This window comes from Penaeus chinensis, chromosome 23 (assembly GCF_019202785.1).
Source record: "Penaeus chinensis breed Huanghai No. 1 chromosome 23, ASM1920278v2, whole genome shotgun sequence".
Lineage (NCBI taxonomy): Eukaryota > Metazoa > Arthropoda > Malacostraca > Decapoda > Penaeidae > Penaeus > Penaeus chinensis.
Genome location: NC_061841.1, coordinates 10,872,709 through 10,878,459, shown reverse-complemented (window position 1 = coordinate 10,878,459; position 5,751 = coordinate 10,872,709). Strand labels below are relative to the sequence as shown.

The window sequence follows — 5,751 nt, the reverse complement described above, 5'->3', positions numbered from 1 at the left end:
GGAGAGGGAGTGTGAGAGGATGAGTGAGTGAAAGAGGGAAGTGGGAGAGAGTGAGAGGGAGTGAGGGTGAGAGTGAATTAGTGAGTGAATGAGTACGTAAATTACTGAGTGAGTGAATGAGGGAGGGAGAAAGAAAGGGTAGGGAAGAGAGAGAGAGAGAGAGAGAGAGAGAGAGAGAGAGAGAGAGAGAGAGAGAGAGAGAGAGAGAGAGAGAGAGAGAGAGAGAGAGAGAGAAAAGAGAGAGAGAGAGGGGGGTGGGGGGAAGATAGAGGTTACAAGAACATAAGAAAATAAGAGAGATGAAGAAACAGTGTCAATGAGAGCGAAAAAAGTAATAGAAAGAGAGGAAGAGAAGAGTAAAAATAATGGAGAAGGAAAGGGGAGAGAGAGGAGGGTGAGAGGGGATGGCAGAGCGAATTGGTAAATGAGAAAAAAAGTAGTTGGACTGAAATGGAATAGAATATAAAGGAGAGCAGGGAAATAGTTGTGATTAAACAGGTGGCGGGAGAAAGCGAAAGGGAAGAAGAAAAAAAGGAGAAAGGAAAGGGAAGAGAAGGAGAGACGAAAGGCAGTGAAACCTTTACCTTTTGCTTTCTCTCCTCCATTTTTCTTTTTTCTTTTTCTTCTTTTCCGTCATTTTCCTTTACAACAACACCCTCTTTTCCCCCTCTTCCCCAACCCCCTTCCCTTCCCCCTTTCCCCCCGTCTTCACCCCCTCCCCCATTCCTCTTCCTTCTTCCCCTTTCAACCCTCCCCCGCCTCCCCTCCCTGCTCCCCCTCCCCCGCCTTCCCCCCTTTCCACCTTCCCCCCCGCTCCCCCCCCTCCCCCGCCCCACCCCAATCTGCGGGCGTCATCTCGCGTGAAGCCTTCGTGAAGAGGGTCCCAGAATTAAACACGGCCGTCTTGGCTGCCATAGTGAGACTTCCACGCCTCCTCCTCTTTCGTCTCGTATTCTTCTTCCCCCTCTGCTTCTTCTCATAATTATCTTCCTCTTTAACTCTTCCTCTTGCGGATATTTCTTCTTTTTATCTTCCTCTTTTTCGTTCCTTCACATCTTATTCATGGCTCTTTCTTATCCACTTCCTTCTTCTACTCCTCTCGACTTCTTCTCTCCACTCCTCATTCTCTTTTCTTCCTCCTCTCCATTCCCTCTCATTCTCCTTGCCTCCTCCTCTCCTTTCTTCGCGGCAGAGGGAAGTGGAAGAGGGAAGAAGAGAGGGAAGTGGGAAAGAGTAAAGAGTAAAGGAAAAGAGTCGAGAAGAGGGAGGAATGGGAAGGGAGAAGGAGGAAGAAGACGGGAAAGGAGAAGGGAAAAAGGGAGGAAGGGGAAGGGAAAAGGAAGGAAAGAGGGAGGAAGAGAGGAAAGGAGAAGGGAAAAAGGGAAGAAGGGGAAGGGGGAAGGAAGGAAAGAGGGGGGAAGAGGAAGGGGAAAGTGGAAGGGAGGGAGGAAGGGGAAAGCAAAAGGGGAAAGTGGAAGGGAAGAAGGGAAAGGGGAAGGGTAGAGGGAAGAGGGCGGAGGGAGGAGGGGCAAGGGGGAGAAAGGGCAAGGGAAGGGGAGGTGGGCAGCGAAGCCACACTGTCTGCCGCACCTGCCTTCGATGCTTGCCAGGGATTGCGGGAGGGGAGAGCGGAGGGGACAAGGAGGGGGTGAAAAAAGAGGGGCAGGGGGGACAGGGGTGGTAGTGGGGAGGAGGAGGGGGCATAGAAAGACGGGGAAAGGTAGAGCAGAGAGAGGTGGGGAGCGAGTGGGAGAGGGAGAGGAGGGGTATGGGGATGTAAGAGGGGAAGAGGTTTTAGAAAGAGAGGCGAGTGTCGAGCTGAATGGACGATTGAGGGACACAGAGGGAAGAGGATAAAGAAGGAGGAGAGGAAAATGAACAGGCGAAAGATAAAACCTCTATGGAAGAAAAGACGTGAAAAATAAAATAAAAATAAACGGCAAGTCAAAGGAAAATTAAAAGCAAATGACGAACAGAGAGAGAGAACAAAGACTGGAAAGGCTGAAAGGGGAAACTAGCAAATGAAAGAGAGCGAGATGAGAAGAGAGAGGAAAGGAGGGGAAGGAAGAAGTGAGAAAATGAAAGGGCGGAGGATAGCACGGGGGGGGGGGGGGGGACGTGACGGAAGTGGGTATTTTAAAACTCTCGTTGGAGGCAATTAGCGGTTCGGCCTCAGTGGCAGCGGTCAGCGATGGGTCGGCTGACTTGCTCTCAGACTTGCGCTCAGGCTTCATCTCAGACTTAAAGACTCGCTCCTCGATCTTATCCTAGACTTGCTCCCTGACTCCCAGACTCTCAGGCTTGATCTCATACATGCTTCCAGTCTTGTTCACAGACGGGTATTAGCGTGTCTGTCACTTGACTTCCTATGATATTTCGCCCGAGCGGATCGCGAGCATGAAATGGATACGTGTTCGCTCGAATGGCTTGCGGTTTGCCTTGTTAAGTTAGAGCGATAGTTCGGCTGTTCGGTTGAGAGGTGACACTTGGGGTTTTGGGGTAAGAGGTGTGGTTGCTGGTTTGACGAGTCGTTGGGCGATTGTTTGGTTGCTTGATTGATTGGTTATAGGAATAGTTGATTTCATTACTACTAAATAGCAGTTGGTTGGTTGCAGGTCGTTGTATGAATAATTAGTTGATTATTTGGCTTATTTGTTGGTTATAGAGTTAGGTATCGTTAGTAGTTCGTAATTTTTTGTGTGGCTATTACTACCAAACTGGAGATTCCTAGTTACGTGGGTAGTTGATTAGGTTAAAAATCGGTTGCAGTATGTCAGGATAGTTTTTCCGGCTGGTTGATTAGCGAGCCACATGGCCAGGGGAATGAAAAAGCAAAAATTCCGCAGCAGGATCTGCAGGTAATTAACAGGTGGAACAGCGGTCTGGCAAATGGGTTGCTAGTTGGCCGGTTGGCTGAATGGCTGGCAGGGGCGAGGGTGGCGCCGGGGGGGAGGGGGGGGGGCTACGAGGGCGGGGGCACACGGGGAGGGGGGGAGGCTGGCACCGGGGAAGGGGAAGGAAATGGCACAGGCACCGGGGACGGGGAGGGCGACAGCGGCGGGCATCGGGAGGGCCGGGCAGCAGACGCCGCCCGCCCGGGGTCAGTTGGCGTTCGGGAGCCGAGGCGAGCGCGCGTCGGCGAGTGACTGGCACCTGCTAGTGGCACTGTGCGTGTGCGTGCGCGCGAGCGCTCGGGAAGGATATAGGAGAGCATGTGAGGAAAACTCGGCAGAGGAGCCAACCCTGTCACCGCCCTGCCCCCCCTCATCCCTGCCGAAGCGACCCTGGCCATGGCAGAGCGCGGGCGTGAGAGAGAGGGTGTGCACACCGCCCCAGTAAGTTTACATAATGAGCGTGGGTGTAGGTGTGGGCGTGAGCGCGGGCGTGTCTACATAGTGAGTCACATAGCTAGGTGATTGTGACACCACCAACTTGCAAGGGAAATTAGTTAAAGAGGCCGAGTTCGGCCGATAGATCAGTGCCTTGCCTTGGGAAAAATGTGCTCTAAAGTCATTCAGACATCCCCGGGCGCCCAACGCACTCAGGAGGGATCTCGCCCATGTCAGCCACGCCGAGCACGAGCCCTGCTGATCGGATCCGAGCCTCGGGTGCCACGACAGGGCGCTGCGGACAGACGGCGAGAGAAAGGGCTCTTCGGGCGATCCGCGACGGGAGATTTGGGCTCTGTTTGTTTGTTTGTTTGTTTGTGTTGGTATAGCTCAGTGTGTGAGTCCGTGATTGTGTTTTGTGTGTTTTGAGGTGTTTATTCGTTTATGTTCAGGTATGTGAGAGCATATGTGGCTATGTATGTACAGCCTAAACGGATAAACACCAGTGTAACAAAAATATTAGTGATATGAAACAAGTAAGGAAAAAGACATAAATAGATAGACTGACAGACAGATAGATAGATAGATAGATAGATAGATAGATAGATAGATAGATAGATAGATAGATAGATAGATAGATAGATAGATAGATAGATAGATAGATAGATAGATAGATAGATAGATAGATAGATAGATAGATAGATAGATAGATAGAGATACAGGTTGATAAACAAATCGATGAATACAAAACACAAATAATAAAAACGAAAAGAAATACAAAACCTCTACTCCAGAACCAAAAGGCGTTACCTCGTGCCGCTGAGAGATTTTGACTAATTCTACAACTGTAGAGATTTTCCGCTCTGTTGAACCCCTGTCTAGTTATCACAGGGGAGCGACGGGGGGCGGGTGCTAAGGAGCCAAATAGCAAGTCCTTTTTTACGATTGAGGGAACTGGGGAAGAAGGAAATTGAATAAACATGTGCATTTTTTCTCTCTTTTTTCTTAAGTTGGCTTTTTTTTTTTTTTTTTTTTTTTTTTTTTTTTTTTATTCAGAATGTTAATACTTGGGTCGAAGTGGTTTAAGAGTTTACACGCTTTTATGTACACATGCTGGATTGAATGTGAACTCTAGCATAAACACACACCCTTTTCAGACCGTATTTGCGATCATTGAATAATGCTGTGTGTGTCTGTTTTGGTGTGTGGCAGTTCTCTCTCTCTCTTATATATGCTCTCTCTCTCTCTCTCTCTCTCTCTCTCTCTCTCTCTCTCTCTCTCTCTCTCTCTCTCTCTCTCTCTCTCTCTCTCTCTCTCTCTCTCTCTCTCTCTCTCTCTCTCTCTCTCTCTCTCTCTCTCTCTTTCAGTCAATTAATTTATCTATCAATCTGTTGTTTGTTTATCTATCTTAATAACTTTCTGTCTTTATATTTCTCCCGGGTTCTCACTTTATCTTTCTTACCCTCCTTCCCTCCCTCCCACACTCCCTCCCTCCCTCTCTTCTTCTCTCCTTCCCTCCCTCCTTCTCTCCTCCCCTCCCTCCTTCTCTCCTTCCCTCCTCCTTCTCTCCTTCCCTCCCTCCTTCTCTCCTTCCCTCCCTCCTTCTCTCCTTCCCTCCCTCCTTCTCTCCTCCCCTCCCTCCTTCTCTCCTTCCCTCCCTCCTTCTCTCCTTCCCTCCCTCCTTCTCTCCTTCCCTCCCTCCTTCTCTCCTCCCCTCCCTCCTTCTCTCCTTCCCTCCCTCCTTCTCTCCTCCCCTCCCTCCTTCTCTCCTCCCCTCCCTCCTTCTCTCCTTCCCTCCCTCCTTCTCTCCTTCCCTCCCTCCTTCTCTCCTCCCCTCCCTCCTTCTCTCCTTCCCTCCCTCCTTCTCTCCTTCCCTCCCTCCTTCTCTCCTCCCCTCCCTCCTTCTCTCCTCCCCTCCCTCCTTCTCTCCTTCCCTCCCTCCTTCTCTCCTTCCCTCCCTCCTTCTCTCCTTCCCTCCCTCCTTCTCTCCTTCCCTCCCTCCTTCTCTCCTTCCCTCCCTCCTTCTCTCCTTCCCTCCCTCCTTCTCTCCTCCCCTCCCTCCTTCTCTCCTCCCCTCCCTCCTTCTCTCCTTCCCTCCCTCCTTCTCTCCTCCCCTCCCTCCTTCTCTCCTTCCCTCCCTCCTTCTCTCCTTCCCTCCCTCCTTCTCTCCTTCCCTCCCTCCTTCTCTCCTCCCCTCCCTCCTTCTCTCCTCCCCTCCCTCCTTCTCTCCTTCCCTCCCTCCTTCTCTCCTTCCCTCCCTCCTTCTCTCCTTTCCTCCCGGCTTCTTCCATTCCCTCTCCTCCTTCCCCCTCTTGTCCTTCCCTCTTCCTCTCTCAACAACCAAGCGCAGCAGTTGAGAGGGAGCGGGTTCAAGGCGTGAGGACGGCGTCCACTTCAGGGTAATGTCCCCAATTGCTTTCCT

At 51.1% G+C, this 5,751-nt stretch overlaps 1 protein-coding gene across 2 annotated transcripts in view; it reads left to right on the top strand.

Annotated features, from left to right (window-relative positions):
• Nucleotides 1-5,751, top strand: part of LOC125037336 (vang-like protein 2) — a 62,464-nt gene that overhangs the window by 39,359 nt on the left and 17,354 nt on the right. The window contains exon 1 of one of the 2 annotated variants that reach the window (XM_047630426.1): nt 3,098-3,335. The exons of the other annotated variant lie outside the window; for it this stretch is intronic. The gene's annotated coding sequence lies outside the window, so the exon portion shown is untranslated. Of the gene's footprint in view, nt 1-3,097; nt 3,336-5,751 lie in introns of those variants that run through there. 2 annotated transcript variants of the gene reach the window in all.